This window comes from Antechinus flavipes, chromosome 1 (genome assembly GCF_016432865.1).
Source record: "Antechinus flavipes isolate AdamAnt ecotype Samford, QLD, Australia chromosome 1, AdamAnt_v2, whole genome shotgun sequence".
Taxonomy (NCBI): Eukaryota; Metazoa; Chordata; class Mammalia; order Dasyuromorphia; family Dasyuridae; genus Antechinus; species Antechinus flavipes.
The window spans coordinates 514,176,819-514,204,263 of record NC_067398.1 but is presented as its reverse complement, the minus strand read 5'-3'; the positions used below and the strand labels follow the sequence as shown (position 1 = coordinate 514,204,263).

General features: G+C 34.5%; 1 long non-coding RNA gene across 1 annotated transcript; it reads right to left on the bottom strand.

The window, feature by feature from the left end:
* Positions 1–6,123: 6,123 nt before the first annotated feature.
* LOC127544056 (uncharacterized) lies at positions 6,124–11,297 on the bottom strand. The gene is made up of 2 exons (XR_007949365.1): positions 10,985–11,297; positions 6,124–6,507 (listed from the first exon to the last, which is right to left on the bottom strand). It is a non-coding gene; the product is annotated as an uncharacterized LOC127544056 (long non-coding RNA).
* Between the last annotated feature and the right edge of the window lie 16,148 nt (positions 11,298–27,445).

Here is a 27,445-nt window from a genome sequence, read left to right as displayed (position 1 = left end):
GGAAAGTATGTATATAATCAGGATACAGAAACATTTCAATTTCCTTTGATTCTGTTCTGGTATGAATTTAATCTGTTGAGGTTATAGTCATAAACCTCTTGTATTGACATAGATTCCCAAGGTACATTTTCTATTTCTTTTCTCACGTATCTCTAGTAACATTTTTTAGTTTGTGTTATACACTATATTTCCATGTTATAATTTTGTTTTATTATATTATCCAATAAAAGTCTAATAAAATTAATGTTTGTTTAAAAAAAAAACTTTGAATCAAAATAATTAGATAAAATACTAAGAAACCATAACTGACTACCCAAACTGCTCTCTGATTGTAGGTGTCCTTTTAACTTCTGTTCGTGGTTACTTGTCACAACATCCTACATTTAAATAAAAACATCCTTAAAATAATATTTTTCTCCTCTCTGTTGTTATAAATTGAAAGGGAAAGATAAATTTAAAATTTTTTTATACTTTGCCATTTCTCTATCATATGACATTTTTAAAAAATTTAAACAAATGTCTATTCAGCTTGATGATTTTATTAACCTTAATCCAAAAGAAAATCATCGCCCTATTGCCCATGTCCTTGCTGAAAAACACATTATTAAGATGAATTATTCACATATCTCTAAATTGGTCATATTCACTCATTCATGCATTTGTAATTTGCCCCAGTTACCACAGTCCTGAGAAGGATACCATTTTAAATATTCACCAGGGACTTTCTCCGTTTGGTTATCTCATATTGCTATATTTTGTAATGAAACATAACCACATCAGGCATGTAAATAATGAAGTGCCAGCTTCTGGCCAAAAATGTAAATAAAATAAAAATGAATCTTCCTTCAGATAGGAAGTGTCTATCATGTTGTTACTGCAAAAATATTCTTTAAAAACCCAAGTTATTTTTCTGGGCATATTTGTCTTGCTATTTTGTAAATGAAATATGACTTTAAAAGGATAATGACCATAATTTTGTTTCCATCATTTACTTCTCAGCCTTGTTTTAATATCCTTTAGACATTTAAATTCAATATTCACCACAATTGTGTTGGCTGCTTCTCTCTGTACCCTAGCACTTTTTTTTTCTTTTGCTTCTTTATTTTAACCTTTTACAATGCCCTACTTAATTGTTTCTTATCCTGAGAATGGACCTTTCAGGTATATACATAGCTTTTTCCTTTCATTCATTTTTTTCCCTTATAACATTTGTTCTCATTTTAACAGATGGAATTCGGAATTGTAAAGTAGTTAAGTTCATGGCATAATTCAAAATAATAGAGCTTAGATTCAACCTCAGGGTTCTGGATTTCTTTTTTCATTGGCTTTTCAAGAATCTACTGTTTCTATTTGAAATTAGCCTTTGTTGTTGTTACTGCTGCTACAGCCCAATACCTAAAACTATTTAGTTTTGTTGATTTCGACTGACATCTAAATCTGACTGACCACAGCACAATGGGAACCTTAATAAACTCTTCTCATGTAATTTCTTTCAAATTTTAAGTAAAAAACTTCACCTACAACCTAGCAACTCACTCATATCTCTCCATCTATAGTTTATAATAAATTTCTAGCATAGACTTCCTACTGAAGAATTTATTTATTCCACTATGGTCTTAAAAATATTTCAAATTTAGTAGTGAGGTAGAAAATTTCAATGAACTTGAAAACAATGTCACTAAACTAAATTGGTCAAAACATTGTTTTACAAATATAGATTCACTGAAGCTGTTCCTATTATTATACCCATTTCTCTTATTCCCCAACCATACTTTTTCAGTTTCTAGGCTTGTTGTATAGAGACAGAGCAACATCTGCTGACAATTGTAACTCATGAGCTCCCTCTAATGGATGAATATATGTTTGCATTTATTCATCAGAGGATACATTGGTTAAATGAAAGTATATTTCATTAAATAGCATAGGTGATAAGAAAGAATTCCCCCATCTCTTTGTAGTGACCAAACTGAAAACTGAGTGGACGCCCATCAATTGGAGAATGGCTGAATAAATGGTGGTATATGAATAATATGGATATTATTGTTCGGTAAGAAATGACCAATAGGATGATTTCAGAAAGACCTGGAGAGACTTACACGAACTGATGTTGAAGGAAACGAGCAGGGCCAGGAGATCATTATATACTTCAACAACAATACTATATGATGATCAATTCTGACGGACCTGGCCATCCTCAGCAATGAGATGAACCAAACCAGTTCCAATGAGCAGTAATGAACTGAACCAGCTACGCCCAGCAAAAGAACTCTGGGAGATGACTAAGAACCATTACACTGAATACCCAATCCCTATATTTTTGCCCACCTGCATTTTTGATTTCCTTCATAGGCTAATTGTATAATGTTTCAGAGTCCGATTCTTTTTGTACAGCAAAATAACAGTTTGGTCATGTATACTTATTGTGTATCTAATTTATATTTTAATATATTTAATATCTACTGGTCATCCTGCCATCTGGGAGAGGGGGTGGAGGGAAGGAGGGGAAAAATTGGAACAAGAGGTTTGGCAATTGTCAATGCTGTAAAGTTACCCATACATATAACCTGTAAATAAAAGGCTATTAAAATAAAAATGAATAAATAAAAAGGAAAGAATTCCCCCATTCCCACAAAAATACTACATCCCACAGGTTATCATACAGCCAGTGGAAAAGAGGACAGATCCTAACACATGTGAAGTGGAAAAATAAGTATCCAAGGCAACTCCAGCATTTGACACTGAAGAATTCCAATGGACTCTGGTGGTACTCCATATGTTGCTCTGTCCTATCTTTTGCTTGGTGCTGGACTCATCTACTGAACTGTATTTTAGCTACTCTCTAAATTCCAGGAATTCTACTGCTGCTGTCTCCATGGATCTCTGCTAAAATCTGCTAGGTTTTTGACTTCTGTACAGTTTCTTTCCCATAGAAAAAGGCGTTTTCAGGTCCTTTTGTTATATAAATGTAACCTAGCCACATCCAATAAATAAGTTAAAAAGACCTCAAGACTTTCTTTTGAACTTTATTTTTCTCCCCTATCACTCAAGTTTAATTCTTATCAGAGAAATGGACAGAAAATTCCTTTATTCCCCTGAACTGAACAAATCATTCACAGATGCTCTCAACTTAAAAACTTGAAAGGAGCTAGGTTAAAATGTTTTAAGAAGATTTTTCTCATTCATCACTACCCATCCCTGCTCTCCCTTTATGCCCTCAGAGTCCATGAAAATAATGGAAATTGGGCTAAATGGAAAAGACCAAAAGAGCTGGTAAAGTTTTCCCTATTTTTCAAGTGGGGAATCCTTTATATTTATTTATTTATTGAAAATGTTCAAAAACAAAGTTATGTATTAATAATAGTGTGTCTACAAACACGTTGTGAAGTGTATTTGATAAAACATTGGTGATTAACAAAGTAGCCTTGGCTAAATATGAATACTTTCCTTTTCTTAAAGACCACATGGTAGTGCTTGATCATTTGTATTTTCCTAGTCAAACTGAATTCTAAGAAAAAAAGTAATAATTTCTTTCTTCCTTCAAAATTTGTGTCATAAATTGTTGATTGAAATTTAATGACTTTCACATCTCTGATTTTTGTTTCAGCACCAGTTTCTTTGAGGATTTATTGATGTTGAGCAAATTATTCAACTCTTTGAATGTGCTTCAACAGAGTATGTGTAATTTCTAGTTCACTGAAGCAGAAATGAGTTCAAATATATAGATTGATGTTTTTATCTATAGGCAGGGGAGTGCCTTCACTTTGAAGTTTCAGTAAGATGAGCATTTTGCCCACTTAGATATAGTTCTAATAAACTCAAGAAATAAATTAAATGTGTGTATTTACTCCAGTTCTTTGAATAGCTTTTCAACTCTTCTTCTGGGAGTTGGCAAACTTAGAAGGAATCACCTTAAGTATTTGGAAGTCTTGTTTCTGCCTCTAGAGGGAAAGGAGGATGGGGAAGAATACAGGTCAGTGATGATAGGAAATAAGCTTCATGTTGAGACTTAAAACACTAATATGATTTAAAAAAAAACACCAAAGCAAGCAGGTACTTGTTACAAACAGACTGAAAATGGACCCAAGAAAAAGAAGATTTGAAAAAGAAATGGCAGATATTTTGCAAGAAAGAAGAGAAGATATTTTCTTAACTAAATGATGATGCTAAATATGTCTCTCCAAATACAACTCAGATGGGATACACTGTTGGTTATGGGATAAATTCAAAGAAAAGATAAGAAAGATTTGTGTATTTGCTTCTAGAAAAAAAAAAGAAAGAAAGAGAGAAGGAAAGAATCCTTAATGGAAAAAAAAAGTGTTTCTAAGAAGTTTCATCTATTACAATTGCCAAAGGTTTTCACATAGTTCATAATTATCATGTTCTCCTAGAATGATTTGGGGAACTTTGGTATCCATGTCTGGCTATTTGGATTTCCACTCAAGATCACAGAAAATCTAAAATAACAAAAAGCAAAGATCTCTTGACAATCTCCCCTGCTCTGTTTCAACCCTGTCTGAACTTTCCCCAGTTCTTTTTTTTTTTTAACTTTACATATTACCCTAGTTATATAGCATATATATGCATAGATTTGTACCACCCCTTCTAAATGAAGAATGTTTTTGTTTTTGTTTTTTTTTTTTTTCATTACAAAAGATATCAATGGGCCAGATTTTGGTCCACTGGCCACAACATGGCAACCCTTAGTTTAGAAATTTAAAAAGGAATATCCTGTATCTAGGATATACTATAACATATTTAATATGTATAAAACTACTTGCCATCTAGGGGAGGGGGTGAAAGGAGGAAAGGGAAAAGTCAAAACAGAAGTGAGTGCAAGGGATAATGTAAAAAATTACCTAGGCATATGTTCTGTCAATAAAAAGTTACAATTTTAAAAATAATAAAAATTTAAAAAATAAAAATAAAAACGAATATCCCATTTAAGAAGACTGGTTGGAGTTCAATTCAAAATATTACTCTACAATTACAAATATCTTTAGTAATCTATGCAAAGTAATTTTTGCAATACCTCTAAACCTCAGAGACATGGACTAAAACTACACAGTGAGTGACTTAGCAACTTTTTTTCCCTTTTTTTCTTTGTGGCCAAGAAGCTAAGACCAAACCTAAAATGCTAAGAGACTTTGAAGAGGGAAATTGCAAAAAGCAGCAGCTCAAGTGCAGTGAGAAATGGGGAGTTTTATTTGGAAGAACTGAATAGGTATTCAGAAAAGAAGGGCTTCAGAGCTGATTGGGAGTGCTAAGGTGGTAAATTTATGCTGTCACTCAGAGAAAGTACTGTACCAGGACAATTAGAAGAAGCAGGTAATTAAAGATTCTAGTCTTCTGAAAGAAGGCAGGACTAGGGACAGCCAGAAGCAGCAAACTTGACTAAGAAGAGTCAGGAGCCTGTGAAATCCAAATCATAGACAGCCCACTGCAAGGGAGGGAAGCAGATCCAGGAAGCCTCGGACACTAAGAAAAGATGGAGGATTAAGATGGCTTACTTCTGATGAGGTCTTGGGTTACTGGAGTTGGCAAAGAAAGTCTGAAGTACTGATTAAATTACTTTTTTAGGCAAGCTGGGAAGATTCCTGATAGGAATCAGTTCAACCTTATAGTTTCACCCTCTGTGGAGGTCATGGATAACTCCACCTTGCTATGTCCTGTCAGAAATCCAAATTATGTCATACCCCTAAGCTACATTTCCCCTACAAATCTTCCCACAGCTCACATCACCTTTGCTGAATTCCTTTGGGGTTAAACCCACCACTGCATTCTGCCACATGGTGTCTTTCTCCTTCTTATAGCTAAACTCTTTAAGGGTGCTAAATTCCTCCATGGATTTAGTCTGCCATTTAATGGTATACTCCCACCTCATTAAGTATTTCTTTTCTTTTTATTAATTGTGAGTTCTACTAAGGAACTTGTCTTTTCCATTATCATTTCTTAAAACCTCTTTCTTTGGTAACCCTATTGCCCTCCCTGTTGTGTTCTTTTTCTTCTTTTAAAATATAGTAAGGTGATTCTCTCTAGGAAAAAGCAGGTTGGTTTCTCGGGGAGGTTTTCTGGAGGCAACCTTAGTATCAGTTCAGATCAATAATTACCCAAACTGCAGCCAGGTGATAAAAGTTCAGATCTTTTATTGTCTCCAATATAGCCCGGTTAGCTTAGAGGCCTATCTCTCTGCTTGGTTCCAAGAGCTCCCTCCAAATGTCTCCAAATCCAAAGGTTTGTCCTTCAGCCTCTGCCTCTGCTTTCTTCAGCCTCCAGCCAGCACAAAGATGGAATGAATCTCGTCTCCTTCACTTGGGGCTCGGCTAGCTTTCTGGAGAGTCTTTCAGACCAGCTTGGTCTCAGTGGGGGAAGTGCAGGAGTCCAGCCACCACAGTGGTGTGAGATGAAAATGAATCTGGGAGCCCTCCGAGAGAGTGCTTCTCCTCAACTGAAGTGATGCTCCCTTCTCAATCTTCTGCTGAACTCTGTCTGAGAGCCTCTGTCTGTTTTCTTATATATAAGAGATAGGAATTGTGGGATACGAGAGAAAGGGATTATGGGTTTTCTCCCAGTGTGCTCTCTGGCCCTAAGAGCTTCAAGGGAGGTGTGAATTCAGATATCTCATACTAAACCCTGAAATCTCCCAAACGTGTGAACTCCAATGAGTAAAGGTGCAAACACAAGCATTGTATCAATTAGTTCTACTTAGTACCTTGTTTCAGGTTCTGGCCCAAAACATCAACTCTAATGAGTTAGCAGTTTGTAAGGATTCCAACACCTCCCAAATCTTTTTTCATATTTCTCATTCATAGTGTCTATTGTATCTCTAACCTCTTCTCCTAAAATACTAAAATACAAAATACTACCATTTACCCAAGAGATTGGCCATTGCAAATTCTTCACATGACTGAATCACAATCTTTGGTGTCTACAATAATCTCAACATTTAGTGCTGTACCCCATACACATCACTCCCTCTACATTAAATTAAAGAAAATCATATTTAAGTTAAACAATTGAAAGTATCTGAAGTTTAGCCAAAATAGTCATTCTGTATTTGGATATTTGTTGAATTATTCATGCCACAAACATTATATCATATTTTATGTGTAGAATACTGAGATAAGCATGAGAGAGAGACAAACTTGAAGCAAATCATAGCTGTTGCTTTCATGTAACTTACAGTTCAGGGAGGAGTTGAGACAAAAAGACACAAAATTTTATGATGTCTATTAGGGAGTTGGAAAACCAAATGCTATGTGAGGAATTTTACAAATATTTATTATAGATTTGAAAGGCAATTGATTATCAGCTGACTAAAGTTGACCCTATCACAGTTCCCAGAACCAAAAATGCTTGAGGTTGACCAGATATTAGAGCTCCCAGTCTCTATTTCTAAATGTCCTAAACTCCCCCTTCAGGATTCCCAAGCTTCAACTTTCAGTTGTTGTGGAATACAATTTAATTTATAAAAGCTGGGAATGTCCCTCACCCTCTGCTCAAATAAATTATAAGAACCCAATGTCCTGCCCCCTCTTTAGATTCCACAGCATTTGCTGCCACATGATAGAACACCTATAACTTCCTTCCCTTGGATAAAGATCTTAATTTTTGCTATTTTGTCCACCTTCTCTTTAATTTAGGTTATTGGGTATTGTTGTGCCACAGTTTCCTTTGATTATTCTATCTCAATTTCCCTAATTGTTCTACCTCAATTTCCCTGAATTGTTCTGCCTGGTTGCAACATCCCCCCTCCTAACCATTAATACTGATATAACTTAGGGCTAGCTACTCTAAGGTTATAAACTGTGAATGTTTAATCCAGATAAGGATGTTTTAGACATCATGACTCCAGATCTTCCCAGTTTATCAGAATATGTGGTGCTCACTCTGCTTCCCCGATCCTGTCATAGTTCTCCTAATCACTAAACCCTATAAAGAATCTCTGGGACTGTAACCTATTTAACATATAAAGGACTGCTTGCCATCTGGGGGAGGGGGTAGAGGGAAGGAGGGGAAAAATCGAAACACCCTGGCATAGGTTCTGTCAATAAAAAGTTTTAAAAAATAAAAACAAATTTTAAAAATTAAAAAATTTTTAAAAAGAATCTCTTTTATGAAAAATCTATTAAATTGTCACCCAGCTTCTGCTTGAAGACATCCAGTGATGGAGAACCAAGGCAGCCCATTCCTTATGTATAGCCATCATTATCAGGAAGTTTGTTTTCTTGCTAATTTCCTTATATGAAAAATAAATTTTCCACTTTGCAAAAAAAAGAAAAAGAATCTCTGGGACCCCACATTCGGAACTGAATACTTAGAGACGAGAATCCAATCCAGTCAATTAATTAAACTCTCCAATAAATTAATTATTGCAACTCTCTAATCTCTATCCTGCCTCAGTTTCTTTGGCATTGCAGTATGAAGAAACTTGAGTCAGAAAGACCTAAATTTCAAATTCAGCCTATCAAGTTCTGAAATAAATGCACGAATAAGACAACTTTAATTGAGATAAAACAATAGTAAACTTGCCTCCCCAAAGGATGTGCCATTAGGAGATTTAGATTTTTAGAGATTAGGAGATTTTAGATTTTTAGAAACAAAAAGAGGGAGGAGCTTGTGCGAGTTAAAACCTGATCATAAGATGCCAGCTGCCCTCAGCTATCAAAACAAGGAAAACCACTTGATTTTGACTGTTTTACCTTTCACATCATGAAACCCAACAGATAGAATAAGGACATCAAAAGCTACTTTGGAAACTAGTTTAGCTCCAGCTGGCTTTGTTTACAAGGAAAGGATCCAGAGTGTAGACTTGTTATGAGGTTGAGCTCAGTTTATTCTAGAGTAGTAGGAAAACAAGGGATTTTTTTTATTTTTTTTTATTGGGATTTTTTTTTTAATTTTTGGAATTTTGGAATTTTTATTTTATATATATTATATATAATACATAATATATAATATAATATTGGAATTTTTATTTCATTGGGATCATTATGAAGGAGTGGCAAGTAATATTACATTTGATATTAACAATTTATGTGATGAGCCTTAGGTTTTTACTAGCTGTGTGATCCTGGTCAAGTCAATTAGTCTCCATTTGTGTCAGTTTTTTTTTTTTTTAACTTTACAATGGAGATAATAATAGCACCTGCCTCTGTGGGTTATTGAAAGGATCAAATTAAATATTTGGAAAGTATTTAGAACAGTATCTTAGGCACATAGTAGGCACTTAATAAATGGTTATTCCCTTTCTTCTTCCCTCTTTTCCACTTTACCCCTAACTAGTTTATTTCAAGACTCAAATAAAGTATTTGTTAAAGCATCATCTCCTGTTATGCCACAGTTCCCTTTTATTGTCCTGCCTCAGTCCCTAATTGTCCTGCCTCAGTTTCCCCAAATTGTCCCACCTCAGTTTTCCTGAATTGTTCTGCCTCAGTTGCCCCGGTTGCAACTCTCCTTTTCTGCCCATTAGGACTGTGGAGATATGGCAATCCAGAAAATAAGATCCAGATGTCCTATTTCAAATACCTAATTGGCATTGTTTATAAATCTAATATTCAGACTTCCTGGCTCCTTAACTCCCAGTTTGTTAGAATTTATGGTCTTACCCCCCAGCCTGCCAGAACCAGATTAATGGTTTCTTCCTGGAGATTCCTGCTCACCAGAGTTTGGACTCCATACCCCTACCACCCACCCTCCCCAACCTCACTCCCACCTTTGTTTAGCTACTATGTATAAATATATAATTGAGAACTCACATTCTCTGCTGGATGCTGGATTCTTGGAGACGATAGTCTCATTCAGCCCTGGGACTAAACCATGGATCCATTTGGTCCCAGTAAATCTCTCCCTTTCAAATAAAATATTAAAAACTCTCTAGTCTTTATCTTGCCTCAGTTTCTCTGGCATTATACTCCTGCATCAGGCTATTCCTGCTTCTTCAGTTATTAATACTTTCCCCAGTGTTGATGAAATTATTTGGTATTTAGTTGTTTTCAGTCATGTCCAAAATGTTCATGATCCTATTGGGAGTTTTCTTGGCAAAGATATTGGAATGGTTTGCTATTTCCTTGTCCAACTAATTTTATAGATGAGGAAACTGAAGCCAACAGGGTTAAGTGACTTGCTCCGGATCATATAGCACTAAGTGTCTGAAGCCAGATTTCAACTCAGGGAAAGGAGTCTTTCTGACCTCAGATTTGCTGCTCTATTCACTGGGCTACCTACCTTCTGAAAATAGCATATTTGCATTTACTTTTCTGTGTTCATACTCTTCTTTCCCTTGCCGAGTAAAACATAAATCCCAAGAGAGAGCACAGAGCTTCATGAAAGTATACACACAGAGTCAGAAAGGACCTTATATAGCATTTAAAATAAATTTCTCATTTTACAGAAGAAGTAGGACCGGAAAGTTTAAGTGACTTAACTAGCATCAACAGATAATGAGTAGCTTAGTGGAGATTCAAACTCAAGTATGACATGTTTTTTATTTTTATATTCCCTCACATAAGTCTTATACCTACAACTTTTTGTTTATTTTGGATGAAAATTGGGATTTCATTGCTATAGGAAACTACCAATGACAAAACTCTTTCTATTTGTATACATAGATATCTACTCCTCAACTGAAACTTTAAGAGTTGTTTAAAATCAACATATCAGTCACTTAGTAGATTTAACGGAATTGAAGAATGAAATTATTATTAAGGGATGTGAAAATAATATATACATATATAGGTACATATATGTGTATATACATATATTATAAATATTTATCATGTATTACACATAATAATTATATATAATTGTCCAAAAAACTGAAATCTCCCTTTACAACTTTATTAATATCAAACTTCTGATTTAATTCCTTATTGTATCATCTATTATTTCCTTTCAGTCTAGTGATCTAAAATATATTCTGATGACAATACCACATCTATTTTAGCCTTTGTTGATTATTACCCCAATGATTTACATCATGTCTTACCTTCTTGTGTTTTCTTCTTATGCTGTTTAATCTTCTATGTTTATATTTTTACTGTTTTTTCTATGTTTATATTTTTACTCTAAGACTCTAAATATCTAGGCAAATAAATAAAATCTTACCACCCCTTGTTATGTGCATTTCCTCTCTGTTCAGAATCACCTCATTCCTATATTTTAAGCTGTGACCAAAAATCCAACTGCTATTCTCAAACAGCATTTTCTTAACTACCTATTCAATTCCTGAATATGCCTTTCTTTTCGGAAGCCCTTGACTTCCATCATCAACTGTGATCAAATCACTACCTGTGCTCTCAAGGTCTTCAATTTCTTGCTTTTCAGAATACTTAGCAATGGTCTCTAAATTACTTCTGGCAAGATGCTTTGTCCCTGCATGAATCATCAGAAGTAGGTTTTAGTCATCAGGCTTGGCAAGACACGAGAGGATCTGTGACATTCTGCCTCAGGAACATAGCAGACAAGTCTCCTACAAGGGTAGGAGTCCTACAGACTCCCAGTAGGGAGGCACCAATTACCACTGATAGTTTATTCCTCTGGGTATTACTTTGTCTGGAAGTACCAGTTATTATTCAACACACATTTTTAAGTGCCTATTTTGTGTCAGAAACTGTTAGGCAGGCACTAAGCAAGCACAAAGATAACAAAAGTTCCCCAATAGTTTTCCTTGGATGGCAACAGCCTCCCTTCCTCATATTTGTTACTTGTTTTACAATCCTTCTTACCTTTCTCTTCTGCAGCATATTCTAACCTCTAATTTTCAGAAGCAATCAGAACTTCCCTTAGCTTTTTACATTATTTCTAACTTGCTTTCACATTGAAGTCCTGATCCCTCATAACTTGGAAAAAGAATAAATGCAAATTTTTTTACCTTTCTTTCCTGGATTGTAGAGGGGGCTGGCCTGCAAGCCAGAAATAATCTGATTTCAAGCCCCACCTTTGACATTTACTGGCTATGTGACCCCAGATAGGTCATCTAATTTTCTATTTCTCTAGGCAACTTTCATAAAGGTATAAATTACAGAAAAAGGTACCAATTTGCCTTTTTAAAAAAAGGAGTTTCATAACCTGAGTCCTCTATATCAATGGCTTGTTTCTATCCCCTATTCTTCTAGCCTGAACTTAGAATACTGATATTAAAGATCACGCACTCTATAAAAGTCATTGCTTAATTAAGTCTGCTTTTCATCTTTCCTTACTATTCCCAATGTAGGCAAGGTCTTGATAATTTCTCCTACTATTTAAAAAGTAAGGCCATTTGGTTTAGTTTGGTTTCCAGGAACTTCTATACTGTAAGCCCCATTGTCCTGATTAGTGAATGCCTCACCTGGTCCACTATTTCAGTTCAGTTCTAGCCAAGCTTCAGTCACTCCATACTTCCTGACCATCATTCTGTCAGTTGCCTTGCCATAGTCCACCAGTACCCTTACTATTTCTCTCATTGTCAGACTTTTCTTTCCAGTTTCTCATTTTTTGAATCATGATCAAAACAATTCTGCCATTGCTCCTGGAAGGAGCATCTTACTGCTTCACTCACGATATCACACCAAAGTTTCCTTCCCTGGTCAACATTCCCCAGGATGAGTTATCTCTCTCTTTCTAATAGAATGTAAGCTCCTTGAGGGAAAAGATCTTTGACTTTCTATTTGCATCCCCAGTGTTTAGTATACTGCTTGTCACTTGGGAAAGCAATTATATTCAAGCAAGTTGAAAGTCCAGAATTGTCCCAAAACTGCCCTCCTAGATGTTTACTAAATACCTTGAAGTACTTATCCTAACCCCTCTGGACCTCACAGCCAGAAAGCTCCTAAACTTGTGATGTTCTATTTTTATACTTATATAAAAACATATATTAAGATAAAAATATTACAGTCTTTCCTTCAAACCTAGAAAAAATACTGCTATAATTTTTCTTCTTTTATGTTTTACTTTACCTTAATGGTAAGCCATAGGACTGATGACCAAAGTATTGGATAACCTGCTACACTTTGAATTTTTATTTACTTTTGAAATACTTAAGAAGAGAGAAGAGATTACTTTTGGAGGCTATAATTTTCACTTTTGGATACCTCAAACTGTTAAGAAGGGTTTTCCTTACATCAAAACATAAATCTGCCTCTTTGTAACTTCCTCCAATGATTCCTAATTCTTTTCTTTGGTGTCAAGCAGGAGAAATCGAATAAAAATAAACAATCATTTAGCAAGCATTTATCAAATACAAAAATAACTATGAAACAGCCGATGCTCTAAAGGACCTTATGTTCTATCAAAGGAAAAAACTATACATAGTATAGATATATACAGAATAAATACATAGGGTAACAAGGTATTAGAAACTGGAGGAATCACTTAAGACTCCATGTAGAAAATAGGTATATATTGAGTATAGAAAGAGGCAAGGTATTCTATAAGCCAGAGCTAAAAAGGGAGTACATTCTGTTGTGCCAGATTCCTTTTCTTGTCCTGCCTCAGTTTCCCTAAATTTTTCTGCCTCAGTTCCTTGAATTGTTCTGCCTCAATCCCCCAGTTTCAAACCCCTTTTCCTGACCACTAGGACTGAGATAATTAGGGCTGTAGAGAACTGGCCACTCTGCCATTCCAAAAGAAAAGATTCCAGATGTCCTAGCTCAGATATTTAATTACCATCCCCTACCTCTATTTCTCCAGACTTCCTGGCTCTAGTTTGACTACCTCCTTAACTCTCAATTCATAAGAATTTATAGTTCTCACCCCCCAATCTGTCAGAACCAAATTTATGGTCAGTCCCTAAAAATTCCCGCTCTCTACCTTCTGCCTTTGTTTCTCTTCTCACTGAAGTCCTATAAAAATCATTGGAATCTCATATGAGATGCTGGATTCTTTGAGATGAAAGTCCAATTCAGTCCTGGAGTCAGAATGGATTATCTCTCCCTCTTAGAAATCCAAATAAAATATTTAAAACTCTCTAATCTCTATCTTGTCTCAGTTTCTCCGGCATTACAATTCTAAACATAGAAGGTCATCAGCCCAAAGATTTAGAGAAAGATGAAATATCTTGTTTGAGGAAGATATAAAGTCCAATGTAGCTGGATACTAAAGTACAAAGAAGTAATACTATGTAAAAAGGTAGGAAAGGGAATTTGGGACCAGGAAGTAAAGGGCTTTAAAAGCTAAACATAATAGTTGATATTTTATCCAATGTGTATTACAGTTCCTGGCACAAAAAAAGATGCCTAATAATTGCTGGTTAATTTAACTTGACTTAAAATCCTAGATATAATAGATAACCATTGGGTTTTAAAGATCTATATAGTGAAATGCATAGATATCCCTTTGGCAATTATGTGAAATGTAGATTAGAGTAAGGACAAACTTCAGTTGAGAGGTGAGAAGGATCTGAACTAGGATATGTGAATGAAGAAATGTCACAAGAATTAAAACTATAAGATTTAGTTACTGATGTAAAATGAGGGAAAGTAAGGAGTGAGATACAAAACTAAGAGGCTAGAAGTATATGGATATTGTCAACAGAAATAAGTAAGTTTAGAAATGAAAGAAAAAGTGATGAGATAAAAAGTAAGTGATGGGAGAAATAATAAATAAAACTTTTGAGCATATGAGTTTGTTTCAGTTTGAAACATTTAGTGACCTTCTACTTCTTCTATAACTACCTCAAGAATTATGATGCTGGGCTCCAAAACAGTTATATGTGTTAGCTAATATTCTTATTGTTTTTACCTCTCCAAATGAACCTAAAAACTACTTAGATACTAATTCCTTCTTTCTTCTGGTCTTGTTTATATAACAAAAAAGTCAAATTGTCTATGATTCAGTTGCTGAGCAATACAATTATCCCTTCTACATAGCAGGAGTTAGAAACACAATGCCCCCACTATCTGAAATATTCTTGTAAAAAATGTTGGCATTCTCTTCATATGAGAAAAGTCTGAATATTTTCTTTTCCTTTTATGGAGTTTACAGTAACTTAATGTAAAATTTGGGTTATTTGTTCATAGGTTCTATCTCATACACTTGCTTTCACATACCATATGCAGCTTCTGAAAAACTCTCAAAAAAGTCCCATTTAATTTCTTATGCTGACCTGTAATATATCAAAATAGTGATGGGAAAAGTAGCCATGTGAAGGGATAACTATATAACCCTGTTGGTCATTGGAAAGGATTTCACATTTAAATAAATCTATAGTCAAATAAGTTTATTGATGATCTAACAGCTGTAGGATTATTAGCACCCAGTGCCCACATCCCACCATTTTGTCACCATCACTATAGGAGCAGAAGGCACTTTATAGAACTGAGGATCATTTTTTAAAAGTTTCCTTACTTTGTGGTTGCTATGGAAGAAAAAATATTTTTCATCACTTGGCCAGCCTATTAGTAATGTTCTTTTCTTACATAATTAGTTAAATGCTTGAAAAACTAACTTGCTTTGTTTTCTATATCATACTGGAAGTCTTTCTAACATGGCAGGACCTTGTAGAGTTTGTGGTCTAACTCATATAGCCTTCTAGAATTCATTTCTCCATCACAAAGAAAGGCATTACAGTAGGACTTTTGTGGATGGTTTTTATAAGGTTCAAATGAAACAGAGTATGCAAGTGATGCAGGATGATCATCGCTCCTACAGACAGAGCAGTAGCAGTCAAATATAATTAGTGAATTCATGGAGTAAAGCCACACAATCCAAAAAAAATTAGCCTGACAATAGAAAGTCCTTTTCTAATAATTCCCACTTGGTATATTGATATAACCACTTAAAGTATTGTTGACTCAGGTTCATGACACTTAGAAGTATGTCAATTTTTCTTAGTGTACCTTCTCTGGGCTATTAGACCCTATATGAACTTTTAGCATACCTGGCCATTATTATAAATGACCTGCCCCTCCATATCCTATAATCAGAACTTAATATCAGGGATTAGCAATGGTGGAAAATAGCATATATATTATAAATAGTTCAGGGAGTACATAAAATACTCTATAAATATCCACTATTAATATTAGTTCCATTTTTTGAAATTACAGATGCAGAGACTATAATTCATGAAGTATGAGTAACTTCTCTAGTTGATAATAGCAGATAAGGTATCATATTTAAAATCAGAAAGACCTAAATTTGCCTTAGATACTTACTGTGTGACTGAACAATTTACCTACCCTTTCTCAGTCTCAATTTGCTTATCTATAAAATTGGAATAATGATAAAAGCACCAACCTTAGGGTTATTGTGAGGATCAAATGAGGTAACATATGTAGAGCTCTTTGCAAAGATTAGAGCACTATATAAATGCTAGCTACTATCTGACATTATATCATTAGCTAGTCACAGAGAACTCTCGTCCTGCCTTCCATTTTAGTACCATTTATTGCTATCGAGGATATATTCAGCTGCTCCTATGGTCAAATTTCATTTTCTTATTGACTTACATGGGGAACTTTTATTTCTAAGGCAATCATCAGGAAGCTAACTAAATAAAAACCAAGATGTTTATGATACTTTGAAGTAAATGTTTATTCTGTTATATGCCAGCTGTCCAAGAAGATATTTGCCTCAAATTAATTTCACTCACAATGTTAGGTTTGGAGTTGCTATGCTATTTGTACTAGAAACAACTTACATAATTCATGCTTTATTAAATATGAAGAAGTGGTCAGGGTATATAAACTGCCTCTTTCTAACATGGCAGGACCTTGTAGAGTTTGTGGTCTAACTCATATAGCCTTCTAGAATTCATTTCTCCATCACAAAGAAAGGCATTACAGTAGGACTTTTGTGGATGGTTTTTATAAGGTTCAAATGAAACAGAGTATGCAAGTGATGCAGGATGATCATCGCTCCTACAGACAGAGCAGTAGCAGTCAAATATAATTAGTGAATTCATGGAGTAAAGCCACACAATCCAAAAAAAATTAGCCTGACAATAGAAAGTCCTTTTCTAATAATTCCCACTTGGTATATTGATATAACCACTTAAAGTATTGTTGACTCAGGTTCATGACACTTAGAAGTATGTCAATTTTTCTTTGTGTACCTTCTCTGGGCTATTAGACCCTATATGAACTTTTAACATACCTGGCCATTATTATAAATGACCTGCCCCTCCATATCCTATAACCAGAACTTAATATCAGGGATTAGCAATGGTGGAAAATAGCATATATATTATAAATAGTTCAGGGAGTACATAAAATACTCTATAAATATCCACTATTAATATTAGTTCCATTTTTTGAAATTACAGATGCAGAGACTATAATTCATGAAGTATGAGTAACTTCTCTAGTTGATAATAGCAGATAAGGTATCATATTTAAAATCAGAAAGACCTAAATTTGCCTTAGATACTTACTGTGTGACTGAACAATTTACCTACCCTTTCTCAGTCTCAATTTGCTTATCTATAAAATTGGAATAATGATAAAAGCACCAACCTTAGGGTTATTGTGAGGATCAAATGAGGTAACATATGTAGAGCTCTTTGCAAAGATTAGAGCACTATATAAATGCTAGCTACTATCTGACATTATATCATTAGCTAGTCACAGAGAACTCTCGTCCTGCCTTCCATTTTAGTACCATTTATTGCTATCGAGGATATATTCAGCTGCTCCTATGGTCAAATTTCATTTTCTTATTGACTTACATGGGGAACTTTTATTTCTAAGGCAATCATCAGGAAGCTAACTAAATAAAAACCAAGATGTTTATGATACTTTGAAGTAAATGTTTATTCTGTTATATGCCAGCTGTCCAAGAAGATATTTGCCTCAAATTAATTTCACTCACAATGTTAGGTTTGGAGTTGCTATGCTATTTGTACTAGAAACAACTTACATAATTCATGCTTTATTAAATATGAAGAAGTGGTCAGGGTATATAAACTGCCTCTTTCTTACATGGGAAGTTTGTTGGTCACCTTGAGGAGTAGATATGTTTTCTTTTCAATAAGGACTAAGTTCCCTATAGCAATTCTAGTTCAAATATTGATTTGTAAGAAATCTTCCCATGCAGTTTTCTTGCCACTTTTAGTCTTGACATTTGAAATTGAGGATGTTATTCAGTCAATGAATTTTGTCTCTGAATGATGGAGGTTTTCTTGCAATTCCTTGTTTGTTTGTATCATACATATAGCACACCCACAAAGGAAGCATATGTGGAAGTATGAACTTTAATCTATAAGACACTTTATCACAACTTACTATGGAATCTTAGGAAATTGATTTGACCTCTATAACTCTCAGTGGTCTCATTTGTGACATTAGTATAATAAATAATACCTGCTTGAAAAAATGAAAAAATAAAATGATTGTGAGTTGAAACCAAGTATACAAATATTTATTAAGACAGTGTAGTATCACTTAGAAGAGGGTACAAGGGCAGGACATGCAAAGATATATAAAGCATAGTTCTTTCTCTCTAGGAACTTACAATCTAGTCAAGAAAAATTAATAAGTATGAAAAACATTAACAATAAAAGGCAAAAAAAAATTTTAATTCAATAAAAGGTTTGGTAAAACAGCATTTGATTGCCTGCTATATGACATTTAGTTCCCAACTTTTTCAAACAAGCAAACCCTTTATCACATTTAAACACTTTTAGACACCCACATTCTAGCAGTTAAAATATTTTATGCATTTATTCAGAAAATTCATAATGACAAATACTATGAATTCAATGACATTTTAATGAATTTGTATTGTATCAACCAAGAGTATCTGCATGCATTTGAAAAATAGCAATGTGTATATGTGTAAGACATGATTTATTCCATCTATAGTAGGTATGTGTTCTTATTTATCATTCTGAGTCACTTAATAAGATAGTTGCTGGTGCTGTCTTGTAGCTTTCAGAGATTAGGAGGAATGAAATTTTCAGCCTTAGACCTAGTTCTACATAAAGATTTCTGCATTCCCTTAAGAGGTCAGGAAAAGTATTTATTGATCTCCAGGGAAAGCTTAAGGAGATGAGACATGTGATGAATATTGAAGTATGGGTAGGAGTTAGAAATTTGAAAAAGAAGAGATGTGGAAAGGAATAGGTAAAAGTGAGAGTCATTCCAAGTAATATGGAAATCTGGGAGAGAGAAATTGAATAGTCAGGAAATAAAAATGTATTTCCTACAGAAAGTGAATAAATTACATAGATTGATGTGGAAAGCTAATGGACAAAATTTTCTATTCCAGAAATAATCTAATCTGCCATCCTTAAACCTCATGAATCTCCACTGATCTTTCACTATAGACTCTCAGATCTGCCAAATGACCACCCCAGATTTTTTACCTAGGCTTGAGCTGTCCCCCAATTTCCAGGAACCTAATAGCCCATTACCTTATCTTTTGCACATTTTTACTTTCTCTTGGTATTAATCCATTGACTTTTCCAAATGTTTGTTGTTTCTCCTTGCTATGCTTGGAGGTCGGAGGTTATAAACTATACCCAATTACAAAGAGCTCACCTTAAAACTATCCATGAAGCAAGGAAGAAGAAAGTCAGCATGTGTTGTAGATGGGCCCCAAGGTCTTCCCATGAATCATGTAGCTCATTTCCTATCTAGCCTCACCCTGTTCCAAGCCATGATGGTATCTTGGCAGAAGATTTGAGACTCTTTGAAGTTCCATATGGTTTTCTCTCTTCCTTTTATGGTTGACCTAGATGACAGAATTCCTATTTATGGTTCTGTTCACAAAAGACAATAATGACATAAAATAATATATAATGTGTCAATATTTCAGTTTTTTATCTGGTTATTCCCTTTATCTGTGAAGATAATGACCTATCTATTTTCTTATTATTTGGTGAGTTTTAAATAAAATTTCTTTATAATGACCTCCACTGAGCATGCAAATGCTTTCTTTATAATTTAATTTTTTTAAATTCATATTTAGCTTCAAAGTTTGATCTTATAATGTTTTCACTGTGAGAAGAAAATTAAGAAAATAATTTCTTCTCTCTCAGATTGTTGTTTTCTTGTTTGTTTTCATTTTCTCTTGCTCTTAAATAACAACCAGAGAGATTTCCAGAAGAGCCCCTCATTCTTGAAAAACATGTATCTATTTCACAGCTGGAAGCAAAGAGAATACTTTTTTTCATGAAATCACATTTTCCTGGCCAAAATAAATAAAAGGAGCAATATCTCAGCTGTATGGTCCTCATTACTATAGTCCATCCATTCTCAATTAAACAATCAACATTTATTAAGTGCTTGTTATATGCCAGGAACCTGGTGAGGCTCTGGGGATACAAGTACAAGAAATGAAATAGTCTCTTCTTTGATATCATATGACCTAGGTTCAAAACTTGACTTTGATATGTATCACTTATAATGTAATAATTTGCAAATCACTTAAACTATTTGGGCCTCAGTATCCTTATTTTAAAAAGGAGATAATAGGGCAGCTAGACTTTAAGTGGATAGAGCACTAGCCTGAACTCAGGAGGACCTAGTTTAAATCTGGCCTCAGATATTTAATATTTATTAGCTGTGTGACCCTGGACAAATCACTTAACCTCAACTGCCTCACCAAAAAAAAAAAAGATAGTATTACCCTTTCTCCAGAGTTTAGTCTAAAAAAGACAAGCAGAGTCAGGTTATATCCATGTTTTTTTTTTTTTTTCCTAATAAGCAGACATATATAAGAGCACAATTAGAATTGCACTGAGGGCATAGGTATCAGGAGTTATAAAGACAAAAATCACAAATTAGGCAGTGGGGAGTAATAATCACAGAGTTTTCATACTAGATTTGGCCTTTGTCCTTCTGGACTTGGATATTTCTTAGAAGACATATCATGGCTTTATCAGGTTTATTCATTGGGCTGAGCTGCTCTTCATGACATGTCTAGCTTAAGGAATGCTCAGTTTCCTCCTTACTTGGCTGATTCTGATTCCAAAGGCAGTCTGGCTTCTTTTGGATAGCAGGAGAACTTGAACAAATGAAGATGACTAGTAAAAAATTATTAACTGTCTCAGTTCCACAATGATTAAGTATCAGAAGTTCCTTGTGACTCTAGATTTCTGATTCTATGAATTTGATATGGACTAACACTCCCAAAAGACACAATTCTTTTTCTCAATTTAAAATCAAAATATCAGCAAAAAGGAAAATGTAATTATATGGATCATTGGAAAAAATGTTCAAATTCTTCATCTGATGCTATTGTGCTATAAGAAATAAGGATAAAGTTGGAGACTGAGAAAAATACACTGCTCTGTCTTCTTTAATATAGACTAGACATAGTAGAGATATTTTGTTATAGGGGATAATTGTATTTTAGCCTACTCCTCCCATCCAAACCCTCCAAAAATGATGACTAGCATTTATATAGAGATTTAAGATTTGCGAATTTGCAAATTGCTTTACAAATGTTATCTCATTTTATACTGGAATATAGGTGCAATTGTTGTTGTTGAGTCTTGTCTAACTCTTCATGACCTCATTTGGGTTTTTCTTGACAAAGATCCTAGTTAGCTCTTTCCTTTTTCAGCTCATTGAATATATAAGAAATTCAGGCAAATAGAGTTAAGTGACTTGCCTAGAATCCTACAGCAAGTAAGACCCTGAGGCTAAATTTGAACTCAGATCTTTCTTGCTCTATCCACTGAACCACTTAGTTGCCATAGATGCCATTAATATCCTCTATTTATATATGAGTAACTTGTCCAGGACCACATATTTAGGAAGTGTTTGAGACTCATATTTGAACTCATATCTTCCTGTTTCAGCTCTCCATTCACTGTACCACATGGATATCACAAAGCATTCATTGTACAGTATGTTTCTTATGATAGAACTTGTTTGAATCAGTTCAACAAAGAATTATTTCTATGGATCATTGACAGAGATGTATTCTATATTATAATATATATTATATTGTACTATTTTTAGTAATTATATTAATTGGCAGTATTTACAGTCTGTTTCTTTTCAACAAAGTTCAGAAACATACATATTGACAGCTGAGAAAAAACACCAAAAGTGTCAATAGAACAAGAAAAAAATATGTTGGAGATGGAGAAGATTCTATATGCAGATTAAAAAAAAATCATTATCCTTCAAAATATGAAAGGTTGTAAGATGAGGCCATAGAAGATTTTTAGGTATCCCTCAATAATAATGCAGCCAAGTCTTTTTTTTTTTTTTTTTTCCCAAGACTCTGATCTACAGATTGATATGCAGCCATGGCTCATGATGAGAGTGTATCTGCTATGGTATTTACTTTGTAGATTCTTATGAATCCACATAATAATTGCACTGAACCTGTTGGTCATACCAAAATGGGAAAACCTAGTGGAAAATATTTAGTTAAAAATAAGAATAGGCAAAAACAGAAGCAATACCATTATTCGGTATATGTTATAGACAACCTAAAAAAGAATAGTTGGATTAGATAAAAAGTTTGGGGAGAGAATCAGAGAGGGAAGTGTGTCACCCTCCATCTCTACTGAATAAATTCCAATGGCTCGCTCTTTCTTTCTTTCTTTCTTTCTTTCTTTCTTTCTTTCTTTCTTTCTTTCTTTCTGCTAAGGTAATTGGGTTTAAGTGATTTGCCTAGGGTCACATAGCTAGGAAGTGTTAAGTGTCTGAGGTCATATTTGAACTTGGGTTCTCCTGACTTCAGGGCTGGTGCTCTACCCACTAAGCAATCTAGCTGCCCCTCAGTGTCTATTTCTTCCAGGATCAAATACAACATGTTATCCCTTTGTAACCCAGATACATCTTACCTTTCTAGTCTTTTTAGATCTTTCTATATCCCTATTCTTTAATCCAATAACACTGACCTATTGGTCATTCTACAAATAGATAAGACATTTTACAATATTCCATCTACAGCATACACTTTCTCTGGCTGTCCCTCATGTCTTCAACTTTCCCTCCTGTACTCTATCTACTGAAATTGCTAGTTTCCTTTAAGTCCCAACTAAAATCCCTTTTACTGAAGCTTTTCTCAACCACTTTTAATTCTACTGTCTTCTCTCTTTTACGTATCCTGTATTTAGCTTGCTATGTATATATTTATTTGCTTGTAGTCTCTCTCATTATTTTTTTTTTCTTCTGAGGCAATTGGAGTTAAATGACTTGCCCAGGGTCACACACCTAGGAAGTGTTAAGTGTCTGTGACCAGATTTGAACTTGGGTCCTCCTGACTTCAGGATTAGTGTTCTATCCACCATGCTACCCTAGCGCAAATTGAAGACAGGGACTATTTTTTCCTCTTTTTGTATCCCTACAACTTAACATTGACTGGTACATAATAGACAATAAATGTTTATTGATTGATTCCTTGATATGGTAAGGATGGATTTTTCCCCCTATATTGTGAAAAGAAGAAAAAGAAAGAATAAGCCTATTTCTTGGAGTAGCTAAAATGATAACAATAATCAAGGAAGAAAAGCTGGGATGATCAATTTTTATGTTGTTGTCATTTAATTCTTCAAGAGGAACTTCTAGTCTTAGAGCCAAGATATGGAGCGAAACCAGGAAGCTTCTCGGGTTTTCTCAGTTTCCCTCCAAAACCACATGAAACCAAGCCTCTGAACTGAGTCTGAGGGAATGAAAGCCCTCTCCAGCTCAAGATAGAAAGGAAAAACTTCAAGAAAGCTCAGTTTCACAGGGGTGAAAAGCATGATCAGACCAAGTCTTTGGGAAAGCCAGTGAGAGAGTCTTAATTGCCTCAGATCAGTAACTGAAACCCTCTTTCCTGGCTCAGTTACATAATAGACCAGTGGGGTAGCCTCCTGCCCCAACTCGAAAGGCAAATTCTGGGAAACCAGGTATTTCCTGGAAAGAACAGGCAAAGCTACCCCTTGCAAACACCCACTGTGTTCAGAATCAAAGCTCAGAGCTACCAAGAAGCTTGTGACAGCATCCTCCTTCCCCGGAATAGAGAGATTGACCACAAAAGTCCCAAAAGGAGAAATACAAAAAGAGAAAGAAAGAAAATAAGCAAGAAACAGAAAAAAGTCTTAACCATAGAAAACTACTATGGTAACAGGGAAGCCCACAACACCAATTCAGACAAGGACAAAGCATCCACAGAAGAGATCTTAAAGAGTGATATGAATTGGTCTCAAGCCCAAAGGGTTTCTTGGACATGCTCATAAAAGATTTAGAAGACAAATAAGAGAGGTCAAAGAAAAAAATGAGAAAAGAAACAAGGTGTAGCAAGTGAGAGTCAACAGCTTAGAAAAGGAAGGAAAAAAAAATGACTGAAAAAACAATTTCTTAAAAACATAATTGGCCCAATGCAAAAAAGAAAAAATCCACTGAACAAAATACCTTGAAAAGTAGAATTAATTAAATGGAAAAGGAGATATAAAAGCCAATTGAAGAAAATCACACATTATTCACCAAAATAGTGCAAATGGAAGCTAATGACTATGTAAAACATTAAGAATCAGTCAAACTAAAAAGAATGAAAAAACAGAAGAAAATGTAAAATACCTCATTGGAAAAACAGCCAACCTGGAAAATAAATCCAGGAAAGAATATTTTTAAAATATTGGTCTACCTGAAGGCCATGACCATCCAAAAAAAAAAAAAAAAAAATAGACCTGGATAGCATTCTTCAAGAGATCATCAAGGAAAAATGCACTGATAAACTAGAACCAGAGGGGTAAATGGTCATTGAAAGAGTCCATTAAGCACCTCCAGAAAGAGATTCCACAAAGAGAACCCCAAGGAACATTGTTGTAAAACTTCAAAACCATAATCTCAAGGAATCCTTGAAGGGAGAAAGGAGAATAATAACTAGCAGAGCGTTTAAAAGATGGAAAGTATCAAAATTGAGAAAGTTGTTTGTGAATTATATTTAAAATGGTATTGAAAGAACTGATGGACATAATTGCTTAGTAACCTTCTCAGATTTCTTTAAAACATAATGGAAGATGGTAAATGTATTGTAGTTTTGGAGAAGGACAGATTCTAATTTTCCAAAAAAAAATAATAGAATAGGAAATGAAAATGATAGGCTAGTAAGTTTGACAAACTTTCTGAAAAAACTTTATATGTATAATAATTAAGAGCCTAGCTGCTCAATATGTAGAAAAAAGAGCAATGATCTCAAATTGTAAAGGGCTGAAACTGAGTAGATGTACTGGAATCAGACAACTGAGCACTTAAGGCTAATTACTTATTGAACAATACTCTTTTAGCATATGCTTGGAAAATGGCCTTTCCCACTATTCTGTGCTGGCTCGATCTTTTGGTGTATACAGAGAATTGTAGGAAGGATTAGGGGGTGGAATAAGACAAGCCAGAGTCACTTTGGTAGTAGAGGAGGAGAAGGGAGGTCCTGGAGAGCTTTTGTCCATTCCCTTCACTTTTATCCCTAAAGACCAAGAATAAAGACTAAGGACTTTTGCTTATCCTGACTCCAGCTGACTCTAAGGCATCCGGGGTGCTAATTCTGTCTTCACATCAAATAACCAAATTGACTTCATCAAGAATAGGTCTTTTTTTTTTTTTTATTACAGATTTCCTAGATGTACATCAAGGTAATGATATAAATGTAATTTGCTTAGATTTTCACTTACTTAACAAATTATTTCACCTTCTTACAGAAAAAAGACAGAAATTAGGACAAGAAAATGATATAATTAAGTGGATTTGGAACTGGTTGAATGATCAGATGCAAAGAATAGTAATTAATTATTTTATGGAAACTTAAAAGAAAGTTTCAATGGAATGCCCTAAGTATCTGTGCTGAACTCTCAACTTCTTAACATTTTTATCAATGACTCAAGTAAGGCATAACTACATATTGATAAAATTTTAGCTGACATAAAGAGAGGAGTTTACTAAAACATTGAATGATGGTGTAATCTAGCATTCAATGTGTTTTGCATAAGGCTTTCCTCATTGATAGAAAATGATTATTTGGTTTTGGGGTGCTACACAAGGGGAGACATAGGCAAAGGTTTGGAAAGGAGAGATTCTAGTTCTTCTAGGTTCTAAGTTCAAAAGAAGATACATGTTCTCATTTAAGGGAGATTACCTGAGAGAGAAAATTCAGAAAGAAGCCATTATATAGACAAGTTAGTGCTTTGATCATAGTATTGTTTCCAGTTTTCCTTTCTAGAAACTGTGGATAATTTATTCTTGGTTAAGATCTTTTTTGGTTGAGACATTAAGCATCTAATGGGTGGTAATAGGGTAGGGGTAAACAAGTGCTAACTCCCCAAAATATATTGGGGTTTGGAGTAATGTGTCTCAAAAGAAATGTGTAAGCTTAGACCATTTCTAAATCAAGAGAAAAAGATTTTATTACTAAGCTATTAACAGCAAGTCAACTTTCAAAAGTGATTTTCAGTCATTAACAAGGGGAAAGATTTAGGCTAAGCTCCCTAGTAAAATTTAGCATTAAGAAGAGGAAGATACTATTAGATATAGCTAAGTTCTTGGAAAACTAGCAACACCGTGAGGCAAGCTAAATTCCTAAAGAAGTTGGAGGGGATTGTACCATTGATTGGTGGCCTAACCTTAAAAGAAATTAGCCTCCTAAAAGTTAATTATAACAAGGAGAAAGATACCATAAAGCAAGCAAAGTCCCTAGAGAACTTACTGCCATAAGGTGGGTGATTCCTAATGTAGCTTCCGACATAAGGTGGGCTAAATTCCCAACAATGAATTTAGTGGAGGGATACACCCTTGACTGGGAGACTAACCCTAAAAAGGAATTAACAAGGAAGAGTAGCACAGATAGTCTCTTTTATAGGAGAAAAAATAACCTCAAGGATTGTCATTATAACTTGGCCTTCTGATTGGATATGGAGTAATTTTGTCAATGCAAGGAACAAAAGGCCTGCTTGAGAACATTAAAGCTGAAATAATCTTGTCAGAGGTCCTCCCTGCTGCTTCAAGGAATAGCTTCCAGAATTCAACTAGGACCCACTGAAACTCACTTAAGGGCAAGATAACCTTGTCAATCCCCTCCCTATCACTTTTCTAGGCAGGGACTTGGCCTTTTACTGGATACTTATTCACCTCATCAATAAATTAATTCCCTTTCTGTATTTTTCTGATATATCATAATCTATATAAATTCTCTGATTTCTGTTTGCTATCAGCTCACATATTCATTATAGAGATCAAGAAACTAATTTCCAGAGCTTGTCATTTCCCAGAGAAATTATTTAGACAAGTATATGGAGAAGAACTGAGATATGAATTCAGGTCTTCTTGCCATCAATGCAGCTCTTTTTTCAAAAAAAAAAATCTATTCTGCTTTTTCAGTCATGACCCTATTTTTCTACCTATCAACAAATGCATATGCACCTTAAATCTAATATTACTTTTTAAATCTATTTTTTTACTTGTTATATTAGGTACTCTGAATCTGAATGCAAACAAATTTGATACACTATGGAACTAAATTACAAGCAGCTGCAGGGAAAAACCAGATGAATTTCTAGAGAAAATGTCTTTTCAAATCCATTTTAAAACAATAT